The 24,887-nt window shown below is 45.4% G+C and overlaps 1 pseudogene; it reads right to left on the bottom strand.

Annotated features, from left to right (window-relative positions):
• Positions 1-20,967: 20,967 nt before the first annotated feature.
• LOC147985469 (uncharacterized) lies at positions 20,968-22,280 on the bottom strand (annotated as a pseudogene).
• Positions 22,281-24,887: the final 2,607 nt, after the last annotated feature.

The following is a 24,887-nucleotide window of genomic DNA, read 5'->3' as shown; positions in this document are numbered from 1 at the left end:
CCCTCTCCGGAGCCCCGAACGGACTCCAGATCAGCCCTCCCGAGAGGTTTTAGCGCTTGGCGGCGGCTCTGTATCATAAAACGCGATGAATCCTTCTTCTTTATTTTTTTCTCCCCAAAACCAAATATATACATTTGGAGTTGAGGTCGGAGGAGCTCCAGGGGGCCCACGAGGTAGTGGGGCAGGCACGCCCCCCACCCTCGTGGACAGGTGGTGGGCCCCTGGTCTTCATCTTTTGCAAGGATTTTTTATTATTTCCTAATAGATGTTCCATGAAGTTTCAGGTCATTCCGAGAACTTTTGTTTCTGCACATAAATAACACCATGGCAATTCTGCTGAAAATAGCGTCAGTCCGGGTTAGTTCCATTCAAATCATGCTTGTTAGAGTCCAAAACAAGGGCAAAAGTGTTTGGAAAAGTAGATACGACGGAGACGTATCAACTCCCCCAAGCTTAAACCTTTGCTTGTCCTCAAGCAATTCAGTTGATAAACTGAAAGTGATAAACAAAAAACTTTTACAAACTCTGTTTGCTCTTGTTGTTGTAAATATGTAAAGCCAACATTCAAGTTTTCAGCAAAGATTATGAACTAACAATATTCACAATAACACATAGGTCTCATGTTTACTCATATCAATGGCATAATCAACTAGCGAGCAATAATAATAAATCTCGGACGACAACACTTTCTCAAAACAATCATAATATGATATAACAAGATGGTATCTCGCTAGCCCTTTCTGAGACCGCAAAACATAAATGCAGAGCACCTTTAAAGATCAAGGACTGACTAGACATTGTAATTCATGGTAAAAGAGATCCAGTCAAGTCATACTCAATGTAAACTAACAGTAATGAATGCAAATGACAGCTGTGCTCTCCAACTGGTGCTTTTTAATAAGAGGATGATGACTCAACATGAAAGTAAATAGGTAGGCCCTTCGCAGAGGGAAGCATGGATTTGTAGAGGTGCTAGAGCTCGGTTTTGAAATAGAGGTGAATAATATTTTGAGCGGTATACTTTCATTGTCAACATATCAACCAAGAGATGGCGATATCTTCCAAGCTACACACATTATAGGCAGTTCCCAAACAGAATGGTAAAGTTTATACCCCCCCTCCACCAACAAGCATCAATCCATGGCTTGGTCGAAACAACGAGTGCCTCCAACTAACAAGAGTCCCAGGGGGAGTTTTGTTTGCAATTATTTTGATTTGATTTGCATGAAGCATGGGACTGGGCATCCCGGTGACCAGCCCTTTTCTCGTGAGTGAGGAGCGGAGTCCACTCCTCTTGAGAATAACCCGCCTAACATGGAAGATACGTACATCCCTAGTTGATACATGAGCTATTCGAGCATACAAAACAGGATATTTATTTAAAGGTTTAGAGTTGGCACATACAAATTTACTTGGGACGGTAGGTAGATACCGTATATAGGTAGGTATGGTGGACTCATATGGAATAACTTTGGGGTTTATGGAGTTGGATGCACAAGCAGTATTCCCGCTTAGTACAGGTGGAGGCTAGAAAAAGACTGGGAAGCGACCAGCTAGGGAGCGACAACAGTCATGAACATGCATTAAAATTAATCAACACCGAATGCAAGCATGAGTAGGATATAATCCACCATGAACATAAATATCGTGAAGGCTATGTTGATTTTGTTTCAACTACATGCGTGAACATGCGCCAAGTCAAGTCACTTAAATCATTCAGAGGAGGATACCACCCTATCATACCACATCACAACCATTTTAATAGCATGTTGGCACGCAAGGTAAACCATTATAAGCTCCTAGCTAATTAAGCATGGCACAAGAAATTATGATCTCTAATTGTCATTGCAAACATGTTTACTCATAATAGGCTGAATCAGGAACAATGAACTAATCATATTTACAAAAACAAGAGAGGTCGAGTTCATACCAACTTTTCTCATCTCAGTCAGTCCATCATATATCATCATAATTGCCTTTCACTTGCACGACCGAATGATGTGAATAATAATAATAGTGCGCGTGCATTGGACTAAGCTGGAATCTGCAAGCATTCAATAAAAAGGAGAAGACAATGCAATATGGGCTCTTTTGTCAGATCAACAATAATGCATATAAGAGACATTTCAACAATTTAATCATGGTCTTCTCCTATCGACCCCCCCCCCCCCAAAAAGAAAAGAAATAAAACTATTTACACGGGAAAGCTCCCAACAAGCAAAAGAAGAACATGAAATATTTTTGGGTTTTCTTTTTAATTACTACTACAAGCATGGAAATTAAAACTAGCTAAAAGCTACAACTATTTTTTTTGTTTTTTCTTAAGGCTTATTAAACACACAAGAAGAAAGCATAAAAAGGAAATAAACTAGCATGGGTGATACAATGAAAAAGTATGAGCACTGACATCTAGAAATGAGTGTTGAACATAAATGTAATGTCGGTGGGAAATATGTACTCCCCCAAGCTTAGGCTTTTGGCCTAAGTTGGTCTATGGCCACGGCTGGCCTGGCGGATATCCATAATAATAGTTGGGGTCGTACTGCGAAGAAGACTCTGATTGCCACTGGTTGGCAATCATCTCCGGATCCCACTGGTAATTAGACTGTCCTGGAGGATCAACTTGTGGTTCCGACTCTGGCTCTGCGGCCGATGCAGGGTTCCGGTAGGCGCGAATATCCTCCGGCGAGACGAGGTACTGGCCTGCAGATAAATCAAACAAGGAAGGAGCAGGCAAGGTAATAGTCTCCGTATGATGTTTATCAAAGAACAATTTGTATTTAAGCTCCCCTTCCCTATTCTTTATAATGAAATCATGTGCTACCATACTCTTATAATCTAAATAAACAGCAGGCAGCAATTTCTCTTCTTTTTCATAGTGCCTAATAGGTATGTTATAATATGCAGCAAGGCGTGAAGCATAGATACCACCAAAATGGGGCCCTTTGTACGGTTCAGACTCAACCATTTAGCAATAATACCGCCCATACTCACAGAATTATCACAGAATAAACCGTTGAACAAAATAATAATATCAGGAACACTAAGGTTTCCAGAGTTTCCGCGACCAATCAAGCAACGACTAGCAAATATTGCAAAGTAGCGTAAAACAGGAAAATGTATGCTAGTGATTTGTGCATCGGCAACCTTCCTCGTTTCCCCTACGGTGATGGTATCAATAAACCCATCCACATCGTCACAATGTAGTTCTTCTATTTTGCCCTCTAAAGGGATCAAACAAACCCGACAAAAATCATAAAGTGACATTTTCTTAACCACATCATATAAATGAAACTCTACTGAAGGAGGTGATTCCCTAGGATAATAGTAGAAGTTTTGCACAAAAGTATTGGTGAGTAAGAAATATTGTTCGCGTTGGTCGCGGAGGAAGTCGGTGAGGCCTGCATTCTTAGCCAATTCATAAAAATCCTCATAAATCCCGGTTGCTCTCAAGAATTCATCGGAGGGCCATTCACACGGCCTAACCTCCGCGGTGCGAGGCAAATTATATTTGGGCTTCATTGCTCCTTCATTTTGCTTTTCCTTCGAGCTTCGGCTCGATGAGCCCCTCAAAAATCTCTTCATTATTCTCTGAAAAATTCTGAATTTTTTTAGTAACTTCAAAATAAAAGTGAACCAAACTCAACAAAATTGATAGCAACTACTCCTACAAGTGCCTAGAGCCTATATCATGCATCAAAACTACTTGGAACCATATAAATTTGACATGCAAGCTCAAGAACATGGTCACCTAGGCAGCACAGATTTGCAATGAATAAATCACTACAACAAAAACTAATTGGACCAATGTAGGAGTCACATACCAAGGAACAATCTCCCCAAGTAGTTTTGTGAGAGGTGCTTTGAGCAAGGAGATCGAAAATGGCAGTAAAATGAGCTTGGACTCGGGTTTGAGCTAGATATTCGTGTTTGTGGGAGGAAAAAGGAGTGTGTGGGTGCAAGGGATAAGTGGTGGAGGGCCACCGTGGGCCCACGAGGCAGGGGGCGTGCCTAGGGGGGTAGGGCGCGCCCCTGACCCTCGTGGCCAGGTGCCAGCTCCTCCTGCTGTGTTCTCGGTGCCGAATATTCTCAAATATTCCAGAAAAAAACATATTTAAATTTCAGGGCATTTGGAGAACTTTTATTTTCGGGGTATTTTTATATTGCACGGATAATTTAGATAACAGACAGAAAAATACTATTTTTATTTTATTTAATATAAATAACAGAAAGTAAAAGTGGGGTACAGAAGGTTGTGCCTTCTAGTTTCATCCATCTCATGCTCATCAAAAGGAATCCACTAACAAGGTTGATCAAGTCTTGTTAACGAACTCATTCCGAATAACATGGAACCGGAGAAATTTCGAATAACACTATGTTACCTCAATGGGGTTATGCACATCCCCAACAATAAGAATATCATATTTCTTCTTAATAATAGGAAGAGGAAATTCAAAACCTCCAAAGATAATTGATGGAATGTTTCCAATAGAATATGGACTTGAGGTTGTTTCCTTGAAAAGTGTACCGTATGCTCATTACCATTAACATGAAAAGTGACATTGCCTTTGGTGCAATCAATAACAGCCCCTGCAGTATTCAAAAAGGGTCTTCCAAGAATAATAAGACATACTATCGTCCTCGGGAATATCAAGAATAACAAAGTCCGTTAAAATAGTAACGTTTGCAACCATAACAGGCACATCCTCACAAATACCGACAGGTATAGCAGTTGATTTATCAGCCATTTGCAAAGATATTTCAGTAGGTGTCAACTTATTCAAATCAAGTCTATGATATAAAGAGAGAGGCATAACACTAACACCGGCTCCAAGATCACATAAAGCAGTTTTAACATAGTTTCTTTTAATAGAGCATGGTATAGTGGGTACTCCTGGATCTCCAAGTTTCTTCGGTATTCCACCCTTAAAAGTATAATTAGCAAGCATGGTGGAAATTTTAGCTTCCGGTAGCTTTCTTTTATTAGTGACAATTTCTTTCATGTACTCAGCATAATGATTCATTTTGAGCATATCAGTTAACCGCATACGCAAAAAGATAGGTCTAATCATTTCAGCAAAGCGCTCAAAATCCTCATCATCCTTTTTCTTGGATGGTTTGGGAGGATAAGGGATGGGTTTCTGAACCCAAGGCTCTCTTTCCTTTCCATTTTTCCTAGCAATAAAGTCTTTCTTATCATAAGTTGATTCTTTGATTGTGGGTTATCAAGATCAACAGCAAGTTCAATTTCTACATCATTATCATTACTAGGTTGAGCATCATCATGAACATTTTTATTAACGTTATCCCTAGTTTCAGGTTCATTACCAGATTGTGTTTCAGCATCAGAAATAGAAATATCATTTGGATTCTCAGGTGTTTCAGTAATAGGTTCACTAGAAGCATGCAAAATCCTATCATTTTTGTTTTTCTTCCTTTTAGAAGGACTAGGTGCATCTATATTATTTCTCTGTGAATCTTACTCGATTCTCTTAGGGTGGCCTTCAGGATACAGAGGTTCCTGAGTCATTTTACCACCTCTAGTCATAACTTAACAACATTATCATTATTCTTACTATTCAGTTCATTGAGAAAATCATTTTGAGCTTTAAGTACTTGTTCTACTTGAGTGGTAACCATACAAGCATGTTTACTAATAAGTTTAAGTTCACCTTTGACATTAGCCATATAATCACCCAAGTGTTCAAGCATATTTGAATTGTATTTCAATTGTCTACCAAAATAAGCATTAAAGTCTTCTTGCTTAATCATAAATTTATCAAACTCATCTAAGCATGGACTAGCAAACTTGGTAAACGGGATTTCAGCTTTATCATATCTATAGAGAGAATTTACCTTTACTACCTGTGTCGGGTTATCAAGACCATGTATTTCTTCAATAGGTGAAGGATTAAGATCGTATGTTTCTTCAACAGGCAGTAAATTAAGACCGTGTATTTCTTCAATAGGAGGTAAATTCTTAACATCTTCAGCTTTAATACCTTTTTCCTTCATAGATTTCTTTGCCTCTTGCATATCTTTAGGACTGAGAAATAGAACACCTCTCTTCTTCAGAGTTGGTTTAGGAATAGGCTCAGGAAGTGTCCAATTATTTTCATTTGTCAACATATTATTCAATAGAATTTCAGCTTCATCCGGTGTTCTTTCCCTGAAAACAGAATCAACACAACTATCCATGTAATCTCTGGAAGCATCGGTTAGTCCATTATAAAAGATATCAAGTATTTCATTTTTCTTAAGAGGATGATCAGGCAAAGCATTAAGTAATTGGAGAAGCCTCCCTCAAGCTTGTGGGAGACTCTCTTCTTCAATTTGCACAAAATTATATATATCCCTTAAAGCAGCTTGTTTCTTATGAGCAGGGAAATATTTAGTAGAGAAGTAATAAATCATATCCTGGGGACTACGCACACAACGAGGATCAAGAGAATTAAACCATATCTTAGCATCACCCTTTAATGAGAACGGAAATATTTTAAGAATATAAAAGTAGCGATTTCTCTCATCATTAGTGAACAGGGTGGCTATATCATTTAATTTAGTAAGATGTGCCACAATAGTTTCAGATTCATAGCCATGAAAAGGATCAGATTCAACCAAAGTAATTATATCAGGATCAACAGAGAATTCATAATCCTTATCAGTAACACAGATAGGTGAAGTAGCAAAAGCAGGGTCAGGTTTCATTCTAGCATTAAGGGATTGCTGCTTCCATTTAGCTAATAGTTTCTTAAGATCACTTCTATTATTACAAGCAAGAATAGCTCTAGCAGATTCTTCATCCAGAACATAACCCTCAGGAACAATAGGCAATTCATAAGTATTAGGGGGAGAGTCTTCATCATCACTATCTTCAATATAATCAGTTTCAATAATTTCATTCTCTCTAACCCTAGCAAGTTTTCATCAAGAAATTCACCAAGTGGCATAGTAGTATCAAGTGTAGAAGTAGTTTCATCATAAGTATCATGCATAACAGAAGTGGCATCATCAATAACATGCGACATATCAGAACGAATAGCAGAAGCAGGTTTAAGTGTCGCAAGCTTACTCAAAACAGAAGGTGAATCAAGTGCAGAGCTAGATGGTAGTTCCTTACCTCCCCTCGTAGTTGAGGGATAAATCTTAGTTTTTGGATCTCTCAAGTTCTTCATAAGGATAAGCAGATATAAATCCCAAGTGACTCAAAGAATAGAGCTATGCTCCCCGGCAACGGCGCTAGAAAATAGTCTTGATAACCCAAAAGTATAGGGGATCGCAACAGTTTGTATTCAACCCAAATTTGTTGATTCGACACAAGGGGAGCCAAATAATATTCTCAAGTATCAGCAGCTGAGTTGTCAATTCAAGCACACCTGGAAACTTAATATCAGCAGCCAAGTGTTTAGTAGCAAACTAATATGATAGTAGTGGCAACGATAGCAAAAGGTAACGGTAGCAAAAGTAATGTTTTTGGTATTTTGTAGTGATGATAGCAATAGCAATGGAAAAGTAAATAAGGGAAGAACAATATATGGAAAGCTCATAGGCAATGGATTGGTGATAGAGAATTATGTCGGATGCGGTTCATCATGTAACAGTCATAACCTAGGGTGACACAGAACTAGCTCCAATTCATCAATGTAATGTAGGCATGTATTCCGAATATAGTCATACGTGCTTATGGAAAAGAACTTGCATGACATCTTTTGTCCTACCCTCCCGTGGCAGCGGGGTCCTATTGGAAACTAAGGGATATTAAGGCCTCCTTTTAATAGAGTACCGGACCAAAGCATTAACACATAGTGAATACATGAACTCCTCAAACTACGGTCATCACCGGTAAGTATCCCGATTATTGTCACTTCGGGGTTAACGGATCATAACACATAATAGGTGACAATAGACTTGCAAGATAGGATCAAGAACTCTCATATATTGATGAAAACATAATAGGTTCAGATCTGAAATCATGGCACTCGGGCCCTAGTGACAAGCATTAAGCATAGCAAAGTCATATCAACATCAATCTCAGAACATAGTGGATACTAGGGATCAAACCCTAACAAAACTAACTCGATTACATGATAAATCTCATCCAACCCATCACCGTCCAGCAAGCCTACGATGGAATTACTCACGCACGGTGGTGAGCATCATGAAATTGGTGATGGAGGATGGTTGATGATGACGATGGCAACGGATTCCCCTCTCCGGAGCCCTGAACGGACTCCAGATCAGCCCTCCCGATAGGTTTTAGGGCTTGGCGGCGGCTTCGTATCGTAAAACACGATGAATCTGTTGGAAATATGCCCTAGAGGCAATAATAAAAGGATTATTATTATATTTCCTCGTTCATGATAATTGTCTTTTATTCATGCTATAATTGTGTTATCCGGAAATCGTAATACATGTGTGAATACAAACACACCAACATGTCCCTAGTAAGCCTCTAGTTGACTAGCTCGTTGATCAATGGATAGTCATGGTTTCCTGACTATGGACATTGGATGTCATTGATAACGAGATCACATCATTAGGAGAATGATGTGATGGACAAGACCCAATCCTAAACTTAGCACAAGATTGTATATTTCGTTTGCTAGAGTTTTTCCAATGTCGAGTATCTTTTCCTTAGACCATGAGATCGTGTAACTCCCGGATGCCGTAGGAGTGCTTTGGGTGTACCAAACGTCACAAAGTAACTGGGTGACTATAAAGGTATACTACGGGTATCTCCGAAAGTGTCTGTTGGGTTGACACGGATCAAGACTGGGATTTGTCACTCCGTATAACGGAGAGGTATCTCTGGGCCCACTCAGTAATGCATCATCATAATGAGCTCAAAGTGACCAAGTGTCTGGTCACGGGATCATGCATTACGATACGAGTAAAGTGACTTGCCGGTAACGAGATTGAACGAGGTATTGGGATACCGACGATCGAATCTCGGGCAAGTAACATACCGATTGACAAAGGGAATTGTATACGGGATTGCTTGAATCCTTGACATCGTGGTTCATCCGATGAGATCATCGAGGAGCATGTGGGAGCCAACATGGGTATCCAGATCCCGCTGTTGGTTATTGACCAGAGAGCCACGGATCAAGACTGGGATTTGTCACTCTGTATAACGGAGAGGTATCTCTGGGCCCACTCGGTAATGCATCATCATAATGAGCTCAACGTGACCAAGTGTCTGGTCACGGGATCATGCATTACGGTACGAGTAAAGTGACTTGCCGGTAATGAGATTGAACGAGGTATTGGGATACCGACGATCGAATCTCGGGCAAGTAACATACCGATTGACAAAGGGAATTGTATACGGGGTTGCTTGAATCCTCGACATCGTGGTTCATCCGATGAGATCATCGAGGAGCATGTGGGAGCCAACATGGGTATCCAGATCCCGCTGTTGGTTATTGACCAGAGAGCCATCTCGGTCATGTCTACATGTCTCCCGAACCCGTAAGGTCTACACACTTAAGGTTCGGTGACGCTAGGGTTGTAGAGATATAATATGCAGTAACCCGAAAGTTGTTTGGAGTCCCGGATGAGATCCCGGATGTCACGAGGAGTTCCAGAATGGTCCGGAGGTGAAGAATTATATATAGGAAGTGCAGCTTCGGCCATCGGGAGAGTTTCGGGGGTCACCGGTATTGTACCGGGACCACCGGAAGGGTCCCGGGGGTCCACCGGGTGGGGCCACCCATCCCGGAGGGCCCCATGGGCCAAAGTGGGGAGGGGAACCAGCCCATAGTGGGCTGGTGTGCCCCCCTTGGCCCACCCCATGCGCCTAGGGTTGGGAACCCTAGGGTGGGGGGGCGCCCCACCTGGCTTGGGGGGCACTCCACCCCTTGGCCGCCTCCCCCCTAGGAGATCCCATCTCCTAGGGCCGGCGCACCCCCTAGGGGGCCTATATAAAGGGGGGGGGGGAGGGAGGGGGCAGCCGCACCCTTGAGTCTTGGCGCCTCCCTCTCCCCTGCTACACCTCTCCTTCTCGCAGTAGAACGGCGAAGCCCTGCTGCGGTGACCCCTGCATCCACCACCACGCCGTCGTGCTGCTGGATCTTCATCAACCTCTCCTCCCCCCTTGCTGGATCAAGAAGGAGGAGACGTCACGCTGACCGTACGTGTGTCGAACACGGAGGTGCTGTCCGTTCGGCGCTAGGATCTCCGGTGATTTGGATCACGTCGAGTACGACTTCCTCATCCCCGTTCTTTGAACGCTCCCGCGCGTGATCTACGAAGGTATGTAGATGCAATCCGATCACTCGTTGCTAGATGAACTCATAGATGGATCTTGGTGAAACCGTAGGAAATTTTTTGTTTTCTGCAACGTTCCCCAACAGTGGCATCATGAGCTAGGTCTATGCGTAGTTCTCTTTGCACGAGTAGAACACAATTTGTTGTGGGCGTAGATGTTGTCAACTTTCTTGCCGCTACTAGTCTTATTTTGCTTCAGCAGTATCGTGGGATGAAGCGGCCCGGACCAACCTTACACGTACGCTTACGTGAGACCAGTTCCACCGACTGACATGCACTAGTTGCATAAGGTGGCTGGCGGGTGTCTGTCTCTCCCACTTTAGTTGGAGCGGATTCGATGAAAAGGGTCCTTATGAAGGGTAAATAGAAGTTGACAAATCACGTTGTGGCTTTCATGTAGGTAAGAAAACGTTCTTGCTAGAACCCTATTGCAGCCACGTAAAACTTGCAACAACAATTAGAGGACGTCTAACTTGTTTTTGCAGCGAGTGTTTTGTGATGTGATATGGCCAAAGTTGTGATGAATGATGAATGATATATATGTGATGCATGAGATGTTCATGCTATTGTAATAGGAATCACGACTTGCATGTCGATGAGTATGACAACTGGCATGAGCCATAGGAGTTGTCTTTATTTTTTGTATGACCTGCGTGTCATTGAGAAACGCCATGTAAATTACTTTACTTTATTGCTAAACGTGTTAGCCATAGTAGTAGAAGTAATAGTTGGCGAGCAACTTCATGGAGACACGATGATGGAAGATCATGGTGTCATGCCGGTGACAAGATAATCATGGAGCCCCAAGATGGAGATCAAAGGAGCTATGTGATATTGGCCATATCATGTCACTATTATTATTTGATTGCATGTGATGTTTATCATGTTTTTGCATCTTGTTTACTTAGAACGACGGTAGTAAATAAGATGATCCCTCATAATAATTTCAAGAAAGTGTTCCCGCTAACTGTGCACCGTTGTGACAGTTCGTTGTTTCGAAGCACCACGTGATGATCGGGTGTGATAGATTCCAACATTCACATACAACGTGTGTAAGACAGATTTACACATGCAAACACTTAGGTTGACTTGACGAGCCTAGCATGTACAGACATGGCCTCGGAACACAGAATACCGAAAGGTCGAGCATGAGTCGTATAGAAGATATGATCAACATGAAGATGTTCACCGATGTTGGCTAGTCCGTCTCACGTGATGATCGGACACGGCCTAGTTAACTCGGATCATGTTATACTTAGATGACTGGAGGGATGTCTATCTGAGTGGGAGTTCATTGAATAATTTGATTTAGATGAACTTAATTATCATGAACTTAGTCTAAAATCTTTACAACATGTATTGTAGATCAAATGGCCAACGTTGTCCTCAACTTCAACGCGTTCCTAGAGAAAACCAAGCTGAAAGACGATGGCAGCAACTATACGGATTGGGTTCGGAACCTGAGGATCATCCTCATAGCTGCCAAGAAAGATTATGTCCTACAAGCACCGCTAGGTGAAGCACCTATTCTCCCTACAGAACAAGACGTTATGAACGCTTGGCAGACACGTACCGATGATTACTCCCTCGTTCAGTGCGGCATGCTTTACAGCTTAGAACCGGGGCTCCAAAAGCGTTTTGAGAGACACAGAGCATATGAGATGTTCGAAGAGCTGAAAATGGTTTTTCAAGCTCATGCCCAGGTCGAGAGATATGAAGTCTCCGACAAGTTCTTCAGCTGTAAGATGGAGGAAAATAGTTCTATCAGTGAGCACATACTCACTATGTCTGGGTTACATAACCGCTTGACTCAGCTGGGAGTTAATCTCCCAGATGACGCGGTCATTGACAGAATCCTTCGGTCGCTTCCACCGAGCTACAAGAGCTTTGTGATGAACTTCAATATGCAGGGGATGGAAAAGACCATTCCTGAAGTATTTGCAATGCTAAAATCAGCAGAGGTAGAAGTCAAAAAGGAACATCAAGTGTGATGGTGAATAAAACCACTAAGTTCAAGAAAGGCAAGGGTAAGAAAACCTTCAAGAAGGATGGCAAGGGAGTTGCCATGCCCGGCAAGCAAGCTGCCGGGAAGAAGCCAAAGAATGGACCCAAGCCCGAGACTGAGTGCTTTTATTGCAAGGAAAGTGGTCACTGGAAGCGGAACTGCCCCAAATACTTAGCAGACAAGAAGGCCGGCAAAACGAAAGGTATATGTGATATACATGTAATTGATGTGTACCTTACCAGTACTCGTAGTAGCTCCTAGGTATTTGATACCGGTGCAGTTGCTCACATTTGTAACTCAAAGCAGGAGCTGCGGAATAAGCGGAGACTGGCGAAGGACGAGGTGATGATGTGCGTCGGGAATGGTTCCAAGGTCGATGTGATCGCCGTCGGCATGCTACCTCTACATTTACCTACGGGATTAGTTTTGAACCTCAATAATTGTTATTTAGTGCCAAGTTTGAGCATGAACATTGTATCAGGATCTCGTTTAATATGAGATGGCTACTCATTTAAATCCGAGAATAATGGTTGTTCTATTTATATGAGAGATATGTTTTATGGTCATGCTTCGATGGTGAATGGTTTATTCTTAATGAATCTCGAGCATAATGCTACACATATTCATAGTGTGAGTACCAAAATATGTAAGGTTTATAATGATAGTCCCACATACTTGTGGCACTGCCGCCTTGGTCACATAGGTGTCAAACGCATGAAGAAGCTCCATGCAGATGGACTTTTAGAGTCTCTTGATTATGAATCATTTGACACATGCGAACCATGCCTCATGGGTAAAATGACCAAGACTCCGTTCTCAGGAACAATGGAGCGAGCAACCAACTTATTGGAAATCATACATACTGATGTGTGCGGTCCAATGAGTGTTGAGGCTCGCGGTGGTTATCGTTATGTTCTCACCCTCACTGATGACTTGAGTAGATATGGGTATGTCTACATAATGAAACACAAGTCTGAGACCTTTGAAAGGTTCAAGGAATTTCAGAGTGATGTTGAGAATCAACGTGACAGGAAAATCAAGTTCCTGCGATCAGATCGTGGAGGAGAATACTTGAGTCACGAATTTGGCACACACTTAAGAAAATGTGGAATAGTTTCACAACTCACGCCGCCTGGAACACCTCAGCGTAATGGTGTGTCCGAATGTCATAATCGCACTCTATTAGATATGGTGCGATCTATGATGTCTCTTACCGATTTACCGCTATCTTTTTGGGGCTATGCTTTAGAGACTGCCGCATTCACTTTAAATAGGGCTTCGTCAAAATCCGTTGAGACGACACCGTATGGGTTATGGTTTGGGAAGAAACCTAAGCTGTCGTTTCTAAAAGTTTGGGGATGCGATGCTTATGTCAAGAAACTTCAACCTGAAAAGCTCGAACCCAAGTCGGAAAAATGCGTCTTCATAGGATACCCTAAAGAAACTATTGGGTATACCTTCTACCTCAGATCCGAAGGCAAGATCTTTGTTGCCAAGAATGGATCCTTTCTAGAGAAGGAGTTTCTCTCGAAAGAAGTAAGTGGGAGGAAAGTAGAACTTGATGAAGTATTACCTCTTGAACCGGAAAATGGCGCAACTCAAGAAAATGTTCCTGAGGTGCCTGCACCGACTAGAGAGGAAGTTAATGATGATGATCATGAAACTTCAGATCAAGTTGCTACTGAACTTCGTAGGTCCACAAGGACACGTTCCGCACCAGAGTGGTACGGCAACCCTGTCTTGGAAATCATGTTGTTAGACAATGGTGAACCTTCGAACTATGAAGAAGCGATGGCGGGCCCGGATTCCGACAAATGGCTGGAAGCCATGAAATCCGAGATAGGATCCATGTATGAAAATGAAGTATGGACTTTGACTGACTTGCCAGTTGAGCGGCGAGCCATAGAAAATAAATGGATCTTTAAGAAGAAGACAGACGCGGATGGTAATGTGACCATCTATAAAGCTCGGCTAGTCGCTAAGGGTTATCGACAAGGTCAAGGGGTTGACTATGATGAGACTTTCTCACCGGTAGCGAAGCTGAAGTCCGTCCGAATCATGTTAGCAATTTCCGCATTCTATGATTATGAGATATGGCAAATGGATGTCAAAACGACATTCCTTAATGGTTTCCTTAAGGAAGAATTGTATATGATGCAGCCGGAAGGTTTTGTCGATCCTAAGAATGCTGACAAGGTGTGCAAGCTCCAACGCTCGATTTATGGGCTGGTGCAAGCATCTCGGAGTTGGAACATTCGCTTTGATGAGATGATCAAAGCGTTTGGGTTTATGCAGACTTATGGGAAGCCTGCGTTTACAAGAAAGTGAGTGGGAGCTCTGTAGCATTTCTCATATTATATGTAGATGACATACTTTTGATGGGAAATGATATAGAGCTTTTGGACAACATTAAGGCCTACTTGAATAAGAGTTTTTCAATGAAGGACCTTGGAGAAGCTGCTTATATATTAGGCATCAAGATCTATAGAGATAGATCAAGATGCCTCATAGGTCTTTCACAAAGCACATACCTTGATAAGATATTGAAGAAGTTCAATATGGATTAGTCTAAGAAGGGGTTCTTGCCTGTGTTGCAAGGTGTGAAATTGAGCTCAGCTCAATGTTCGACCACGGCAGAAGATATAGAAGAGACGAGTGTCATCCCCTATGCCTCAGCCATAGGTTCTATTATGTATGCCATGCTGTGTACCAGACCTGATGTAAACCTTGCCGTAAGTTTGGTAGGTAGGTACCAAAGTAATCCCGGCAAGGAACACTGGACAGCGGTCAAGAATATCCTGAAGTACCTGAAAAGGACTAAGGAAATGTTTCTCGTTTATGGAGGTGACGAAGAGCTCGTCGTAAAGGGTTACGTCAACGCTAACTTCGACACAGATCTGGATGACTCTAAGTCACAAACCGGATACGTGTACATTTTGAATGGTGGGGCAGTAAGCTGGTGCAGTTGCAAGCAGAGCGTCGTGGCGGGATCTACATGTGAAGCGGAGTACATGGCAGCCTCGGAGGCAGCGCATGAAGAAATTTGGGTGAAGGAGTTCATCACCGACCTAGGAGTCATACCCAATGCGTCGGGGCCGATCAAACTCTTCTGTGACAACACTGGAGCTATTGCACTTGCCAAGGAGCCCAGGTTTCACAAGAAGACAAGGCACATCAAGCGTCGCTTCAACTCCATTCGTGAAAATGTTCAAGATGGATACATAGATATTTGTAAAGTACATACGGAACTGAATGTAGCAGATCCGTTGACTAAACCTCTCCCTAGAGCAAAACATGATCAACACCAGAATTCCATGGGTGTTCGATTCATCACAATGTAACTAGATTATTGACTCTAGTGAAAGTGGGAGACTGTTGGAAATATGCCCTAGAGGTAATAATAAAATGATTATTATTATATTTCCTTGTTCATGATAATTGTCTTTTATTCATGCTATAATTGTGTTATCCGGAAATCGTAATACATGTGTGAATACATAGACACCAACATGTCCCTAGTAAGCCTCTAGTTGACTAGCTCGTTGATCAATGGATAGTCATGGTTTCCTGACTATGGACATTGGATGTCATTGATAACGAGATCACATCATTAGGAGAATGATGTGATGGACAAGACCCAATCCTAAACTTAGCACAAGATCGTATAGTTCGTTTGCTAGAGTTTTTCCAATGTCAAGTATCTTTTCCTTAGACCATGAGATCGTGTAACTCCCGGATGCCGTAGGAGTGCTTTGGGTGTACCAAACGTCACACCATAACTGGGTGACTATAAAGGTATACTACGGGTATCTCCGAAAGTGTCTGTTGGGTTGACACGGATCAAGACTGGGATTTGTCACTCCGTATAACGGAGAGGTATCTCTGGGCCCACTCGGTAATGCATCATCATAATGAGCTCAAAGTGACCAAGTGTCTGGTCACGGGATCATGCATTACGATACGAGTAAAGTGACTTGCCGGTAACGAGATTGAACGAGGTATTGGGATACCGACGATCGAATCTCGGGCAAGTAACATACCGATTGACAAAGGGAATTGTATACGGGGTTGCTTGAATCCTCGACATCATGGTTCATCCGATGAGATCATCGAGGAGCATGTGGGAGCCAACATGGGTATCCAGATCCCGCTGTTGGTTATTGACCAGAGAGCCATCTCGGTCATGTCTACATGTCTCCCGAACCCGTAAGGTCTACACACTTAAGGTTCGGTGACGCTAGGGTTGTAGAGATATAATATGCAGTAACCCGAAAGTTGTTTGGAGTCCCAGATGAGATCCCGGACATCACGAGGAGTTCCGGAATGGTCCGGAGGTGAAGAATTATATATAGGAAGTGCAGCTTCGGCCATCGGGAGAGTTTCCGGGGTCACCGGTATTGTACCGGGACCACCGGAAGGGTCCCGGGGGTCCACCGGGTGGGGCCACCCATCCCGGAGGGCCCCATGGGCCAAAGTGGGGAGGGGAACCAGCCCATAGTGGGCTGGTGCGCCCCCCTTGGCCCACCCCATGCGCCTAGGGTTGGGAACCCTAGGGTGGGGGGGCGCCCCACCTGGCTTGGGGGGCACTCCACCCCTTGGCCGCCGCCCCCCTAGGAGATCCCATCTCCTAGGGCCGGCGCACCCCCCTAGGGGGCCTATATAAAGGGGGGGAGGGAGGGGGCAGCCGCACCCTTGAGTCTTGGCGCCTCCCTCTCCCCTGCTACACCTCTCCTTCTCGCAGTAGAACGGCGAAGCCCTGCTGCGGTGACCCCTGCATCCACCACCACGCCGTCGTGCTGCTGGATCTTCATCAACCTCTCCTCCCCCCTTGCTGGATCAAGAAGGAGGAGACGTCACGCTGACCGTACGTGTGTTGAACACGGAGGTGCCGTCCGTTCGGCGCTAGGATCTCCGGTGATTTGGATCACGTCGAGTACGACTTCCTCATCCCCGTTCTTTGAACGCTTCCACGCGTGATCTACAAAGGTATGTAGATGCAATCCGATCACTCGTTGCTAGATGAACTCATAGATGGATCTTTGTGAAACCGTAGGAAATTTTTTGTTTTCTGCAACGTTCCCCAACAGAATCCTTCTTCTTTATTTTTTGCTCCCCGAAACCAAAGATATAGAGTTGGAGTTGAGGTCGGAGGAGCTCCATGGGGCCCACGAGGTAGGGGGTGCGCCCTAGGGGGGCAAGCGCGCCCCCACCCTCGTGGACAGGTGGTGGCCCCCCTGGTCTTCATCTTTTGCAAGGATTTTTTATTATTTCCAAATAGACGTTCCGTGAAGCTTCAGGTCATTCCGAGAACTTTTATTTCTGCACATAAATAACACCATGGCAATTCTGCTGAAAGCAACGTCAATCCGGGTTAGTTCCATTTAAATCATGCAAGTTAGAGTCCAACACAAGGGCCAAAGTGTTTGGAAAAGTAGATACGACGGAGACGTATCAGTGGACAGCCCGGAGATCCACCGACGAACTTCTTCTTCCTATATATACCCATATACTCAAAAAACTTCGGGGAGCACAATAGATCGGGAGTTCCGCTGCCAGAAGCCTCCGTAGCCACCGAAAACCAATCTAGACCTGTTCCGGCACCCTGCCGGAGGGGGAACCCCTCACCGGTGGCCATCTTCATCATCCCGGTGCTCTCCATGACGAGGAGGGAGTAGTTCTCCCTCGGGGCTGAGGGTATGTACCAGTAGCTATGTGTTTGATCTCTCTCTCTCTCTCTCTCGTGTTCTTGAGGTGGTACGATCTTGATGTATCGCGAGCTTTGCTATTATAGTTGGATCTTATGATGTTTCTCCCCCTCTACTCTCTTGTAATGGATTGAGTTTTCCCTTTGAAGTTATCTTATCGGATTGAGTCTTTAAGGATTTGAGAACACTTGATGTATGTCTTGCACGTGCTTATCTGCGGTGACAATGGGATATCATGTGATCCACTTGATGTATGTTTTGGTGATCAACTTGCGGGTTCCGCCCATGAACCTATGCATAGGGGTTGGCACACGTTTTCGTCTTGACTCTCCGGTAGAATCTTTGGGGCACTCTTTGAAGTTCTTTGTGTTGGTTTGAATAGATGAATCTGAGATTGTGTGATGCATATCGTATAATCATACCCACGGATACTTGAGGTGACATTGGAGTATCTACGGGACATTAGGGTTTTGGTTGATTTGTTTCTTAAGGTGTTATTCTAGTACGAACTCTATGATAGATCGATCAGAAAGGATAACTTTGAGGTGGTTTCGTACCCTACCATAATCTCTTCATTTGTTCTCCGCTATTAGTGACTTTGGAGTGACTCTTTGTTGCATGTTGAGGGTTAGTTTTATGATCCGATTATGTTATGATTGTTGAGAGAACTTGAACTAGTGAAAGTATGAACCCTAGGCCTTGTTTCCTAGCATTGCAATACCGTTTGTGCTCACTTTTATCATTAGTTACATCGCTGTTTTTATATTTTCAGATTACAAAAGCCTTTATCTACCATCCATATACCACTTGTATCACCATCTCTTTGCCGAACTAGTGCACCTATACAATTTACCATTGTATTGGGTGTGTTGGGGACACAAGAGACTCTTTGTTATTTGGTTGCAGGGTTGTTTGAGAGAGACCATCTTCATCCTACGCCTCCCACGGATTGATAAACCTTAGGTCATCCACTTGAGGGAAATTTGCTACTGTCCTACAAACCTCTGCACTTGGAGGCCCAACAACGTCTACAAGAAGAAGGTTGTGTAGTAGACATCAGCCGGCCCTTGCAGGGCGCGCCAAGAGGAGGAGTCCTCCTCCTAGTAGGAGCAGGACTCCCCTTTCCTACTTCTACTAGGAGGGGGAAAGGAAGGAGGAGAGGGAGAAGGAAAGGGGGACGCCGCCCCCCCTTCCCTAGTCCAATTCGGACCAGAGGAGGAGGGGGCGCGCGGCCTGCCCTGGCCGGCCCACTCTCTCTCCACTAAGGCCCATGTGGCCCATTACTTCTCCCCCCCCGGGGGGGAGCGGGGGGGGGGGGGGGGGGGGGTTTCCAGTAACCCTCTGGGACTCTGGTTTTCTCTGAAATCACCCGAAACACTTTCGGTATCTGAATATAGTCGTCCAATATATTAATCTTTATGTCTCGACCATTTCGAGACTCCTCGTCATGTCCGTGATCACATCTGGGACTCCGAACTATGTTCGGTACATCAAATCACATAAACTCATAATACCGATCATCACCGAACGTTAAGCGTGCGGACCCTATGGGTTCGAGAACTATGTAGACATGAACGAGACACGTCTCCGGCCAATAACCAATAGAGGAACTTGTATGCTCATATTGGCTCCTCTATCTACGAAGATCTTTATCGGTCAAACCGCATAACAACATACGTTGTTCCCTTTGTCATCGATATGTTACTTGCCCGAGATTCGATCGTCGGTATCTCAATACCTAGCTCAATCTCGTTACCGGCAAGTCTCTTTACTCGTTCCATAATGCATCATCCCGCAACTAACTCATTAGTTGTATTTCTTGCAAGGCTTATAGTGATGTGCATTGCCGAGATGGCCCAGAGATACCTCTCTGACAATCGGAGTGACAAATCCTAATCTCGATCTATGCCAACTCAACAAGTACCATCGGAGACACCTCTAGAGCACCTTTATAATCACCCAGTTACGTTGTGACGTTTGGTAGCACCCAAAGTGTTCCTCCGGTAATCGGGAGTTGCATAATCTCATAGTCATAGGAACATGTATAAGTCATGAAGAAAGCAATAGCAGCAAACTAAACGATCATCGTGCTAAGCTAACGAATGGGTCAAGTCAATCACATCATTCTCTAATGATGTGATCCCGCTTATCAAATGAAAACTCTTTGTCCATGGCTAGGAAACTTAACCATCTTTGATTAACGAGCTAGTCAAGTAGAGTCATACTAGTGACACTCTGTTTGTCTATGTATTCACACATGTACTAAGTTTCCGGTTAATACAATTCTAGCATGAATAATAAACATTTATCGTGATATAAGGAAATATGAATAACCACTTTATTATTGCCTCTAGGGCATATTTCCTTCAACGGGGACAGGGAATCGCCTTGCCGGAACCCCCTTTTAGCAAGAATAGGATCACCCAACTCACCATTGATTAGAACACGAGAGCGTCCCGCGGGGAGGAGAGAACGAACCCATTGAATCCATGATGATGGGAAACCCCGGGCCTCGAGCACTTGGTCCAGGCACTTCCAACTAACACTGTCAAAGGCTTTGTGAAAATCCAGTTTCAAGGCAATAACCGGCAGCTTCCTTTTGTGAGCACACAGTACCATTTCAGCAGCCAGTGCAAAATTTTCCACGATTGAATGACCACGCATGAAACTAGATTGCAGTGAATGGATTAGGCCGGGTATCCTTTTTTCAGTCTATTAGCTATCACCTTTGAAGCCAACTTTGGCATACTATGCACCAACGATATAGGCCGATAGTCACGCATTTCCAAGGGAGTGTCTTTCTTGGGCAGCAAAGTGATGAAAGCGGTGTTGATTCCATCTAGATTCACACCGTTGTTGTGTAAATCATAGAAGAACCTGAGGAGATCCTCTTTCAGGAGGGACTTGAAGGCCTTGTAAAACTCATTTGTGAAACCGTCTGGCCCCGGACTTTTGTTATTGGGCAGCTTGTCTATGGCCTCCACTATTTCAGCCTAAGAAAAACCCCCCAAGCTCTGACAAGTCTTTAGGCTTATACAGAGAGCTCAACTGAACAGAAGGTCTTGAAGGAGTAGGTTGTCCAAGTATCTCAGCAAAGTAGCTCGTAGCCAGGCTAAGCTTGTGGCAGTTTTGAAAGTGCTCCACCACATCCCTAACAATAACCTTAATGTTGTTGCGGCGTGCTTGGCAGTTGGCAGCTGCATGAAAGAAATGGCAGTTTTCATCAACTGGGACACACCAACGCACCTTAGCACGGCGTCGCCAGAAAGCCGTTTGCCAAAGGATTAGTTGCTCTGCTTTGTCAGAGGCAAATTCTCTAAGAACAGCCTCCAAGACAGACAAGCTTCTTCTTTCCTCAATAGCATTCAGAAAACAGACCACATGCTTGTTATTCTCTATCAGCATTTTCAAGGTGGATTTCTGTCTACACCAATGTCGAAGAGCAGCCCTCATACGCCTCATCTTGAAGTTGATGGTAGAAGCAGAGGATTGGAAGTCTCTGGTGCCCCTTCACCAATAGTTGATAATGATGTTCCTGGCCTCCTCAATCTCTGACCAGTGATTTTCTAGCTTGAACAACTTACTCCTGGGTGTGTCCGCAAAGAAAGACACAAGGATTGGCACATGGTCTGATGTGGTTGTTGATATGCAGGTAGCGACTGATTGCAAGAAGCTTAGATTCCACGCGGCATTGACAAGCACTCTGTCCAGGCGAGCAAGAGTAGGCGAGTTTCTATTGTTGGACCAAGTGAAGCGTCTGTTATCAATTGGAACATCGTCCAGATCATGCCCTCGGATCCAGGAGTTGAAACTCTCCATCATTCTCCAACTGACATGGCGACGAGACTTCTCATGCGCAAACCTGTAAATATTAAAGTCCCCAAGAACAATCCATGGGGTATCTGACGATGACACAACTGCGTTGTTAATAGCTTCAAAGAAACTTGGTTTGTCCCTACTCCGGCACGGTGCGTACACAGTGGTGAGCAGGAAGTAGCTGTTGGTAGTAGGAGAAGTCATCTTCAGGGTGATGTGGAACTTGTGCATTGCAACGACTTGACCAAGGACATAGCTAGGATCCCAGGCAACCAGGATACCCCGGACGCGCCATCAGAGAGAGTGACAGAGTGATCCTTGAGGTTGGTGGGCAAGAAGGATCTCAACTTGAAGGTAGAGAGGGATGGCAGCTTGGTTTCCTGCAAACAAATGACACTAGGGCAGCAGGAGGTTATAGTATCACGGACCAGCGATCACTTATCATTTTCCCCTAGTCCCCGGACATTCCAACTTAGAATCTTCATGGATTATCAACGAGTGTACAACCCAAAAGAAGAGACAGAAGCAAACAAAACAGAATGCATGCGGTGACCGAAGCTGAAGCAAACTTGGTGCAATAAAAACATACATGGTACAGATTGGCGCTAGACTCGACTGACATGATAAACCTGCCCCAGGGGTAGTCCAAACTACAACCTCTAGAAACCACATGACAACTTGAAGAAAGATGACAATCTGCTGGCCTAAACATGGAAAGCAAAACTAGAGCAAACTCGAAGACTAAACTACAGAGACTGACAACATCATGAGAACTATGCATTGGAAGAGCCGAGGACGTGCACTGAAGAAAGCAGAGGAGCTGCTGGCAGTGGGGGATGCATCACCAGATGAGGCGGATGCCGCATGGTTCCTGACTTGATCGAGGATGGCAGGTGCATTGAGGTCGCACACTTGGGGCAATCTGACGCAACTTTCCCCTCGTCAGCGGAGACGGGGTGTCCATGAGTGGCAGCTGCAGCAGTTCTGCCACAGCTATCACCTTTGCCTTCTTCTGACACGAGGAGCTGGGGCGGCGAGACGGCCCACTGCCGGAGCCAGACTCGGACGCCGCTGCCTTCCGCTTAGCAGCGCGCTCCACCGAGCCCAGGCGCACACCGTCATATGCGCTCCGGATCCGCTGACTGCGATGTGGGGATGCAGGCACCACCGGCTGTGCCTGCACCTCCCCCATGCGCTGGCCTTGGATGGCTCAATATAGACTGGTCCAGGTATACTGGTCAGTCTTGAGCCACCAGGATAGCCTTCCACATATCATGTTCCTCCCTTGAGTGGTAACTCTTTTCTAACCTTAGAATTGGTTCCGGGGCTGGATCGGAAGCCGCATGACCCCCATCGCCCGAACGCCAAGTCGCCACGCCCAGATTCAGATCGAAAGATGCAACAGATGGCACCCCGACAGTAGCAACGGGGCCCGGGAGAAGAGGGGGGAACAACTGCAGCATATGTTTGGTGGAGATGAGGCCGCCGGCTCGCGCTGCGGCTCCCGGCAGCTGCAAAAGACAGTGGCCACCTATGGTGGAAGCGTCGCGCAGGCGCCATGGCTGAGGTTAGTGGCCACCACAGGTGAAGGCTGGCCACTCAGAAGGACCCCAGGCTCAGTCCTAGGGATATGGGTGAAAGGCTGAGTGCAAATGGGCCGAGAGACAAGGATCTGGTGGGCTGTGTAATGGGTTTGGGCTGGGAACTGGGTTACTGGTGGAAAGGCTTCTTTTGCTGAGAGAGTGGCGGGCCGACTGCGGGCAACATACTGGAGGGCACATTTGCCTTGGGCGGGTGCCTGCTTTCCATAGAAGGCAAAAGCGACAGGGTCCGCGGACAGGGCCCACCCTCCATGAGCTGGGGCCAGAATTTGAAAAGGGGTGATCGGCAACTTTCCCGCGTCAACGACACCGTGCGGTAATCGAAGCAGGGAAAGAAGCCGTCATCCATCAGCACTGGCCGCACGTGGATAGAGCTCTCCGTGGCCCTGCAGTTGCTTAACTCCAGCTTGAAGGAGAAACTCAAGTCCTCGGGGTCGAAGGAGACCGTGACCTGCGACGTGTGCACGTCCGTCACAAGCAACGACAAGTGGAGGCAGAGGCGCATGTCATCTTCATGAGTGACCTGCGCCACCGTAGGGATGGAGAAGGTGGCCCCCTTGATGAGCTTGGGCTTGGCCTCCAGCTTGAGCATGGCGAGGAAGTCTCCGTTAGAGGCCATATGCGGGTGCAGAAACGCATGGAAGGCACGATCAGCCATGCCCCCTCCTTCCGAGGAGCGCCCGTGAGCCGCCGAGGAGCGAGGGTGCGCGTTTCCTTCGCGAGGTGGAGCAGGGGGCATGAGCCGCTAGCACCACCCTCCTGCTGACCGGACGAGCGTGGAGGGGCGGTGGGGGCGCCAAGCGTCCGGGCCACGTCCCATATCTCGTTGATGACGATGTCAGCATAGATGCCGTTGCCATCCATGCGGTGGAAGGTGAGATGATGAGGAATGTGGTGTAGGGCCTCCACTTTGACGAGGACGAAGATGCTTGAGAATTCGCTGCCATGAAGGCATGCGTGCTCGACACGAAATAGGTTGGCAAAGCCAGCGACACTTGCCGCCACCCCCCGCCTGTTCCACAGCTCGAACGGCATTTTATCCAGCGAGAGGCTCACCACATGGCGGTATGAGAAGCGGAATGCGTTGTCCCCCGTGTTGTGTGGCAGGATCCAGACCAAGCGATCGCCCACATCGACTGGACTGGCGTGGAGGGCAGCAGCCTACTCAGACTCCCGTTGGAAGACTACAAACACAGTGGCCACGTCACAGCCGGCGAAGCACACGGCGGTAATGCCCAGCTCGTGCCTAAACACACACCTGAGCCAAGGAAGGAAGGCAGCTTTTGGTGGAGAGATGTTGACAAGGCACACAAGGGAATTCTGGTCGGGCACCAAGGGATAGTGAACGTCCAGTGAGGAGGGGCAGCCATGCACGACATGCTCCATCCCTGGGCAGGCTTGGAGGGGGAAGCTGGAGGAGGCAGATGCAATTGTGGCACTAAGGGGAAGGGGAGAGGGTGGTGTAGATGGGGTGGGGAGGGAGGTAGCATT

Source organism: Triticum urartu, chromosome 2A (assembly GCF_056163025.1).
Source record: "Triticum urartu cultivar PI428250 chromosome 2A, HENAU_Tu73, whole genome shotgun sequence".
In the NCBI taxonomy this organism is placed as follows: domain Eukaryota; kingdom Viridiplantae; phylum Streptophyta; class Magnoliopsida; order Poales; family Poaceae; genus Triticum; species Triticum urartu.
Note: the sequence above shows the minus strand (reverse complement) of the source record. Positions and strands in the feature narration are given on the sequence as shown.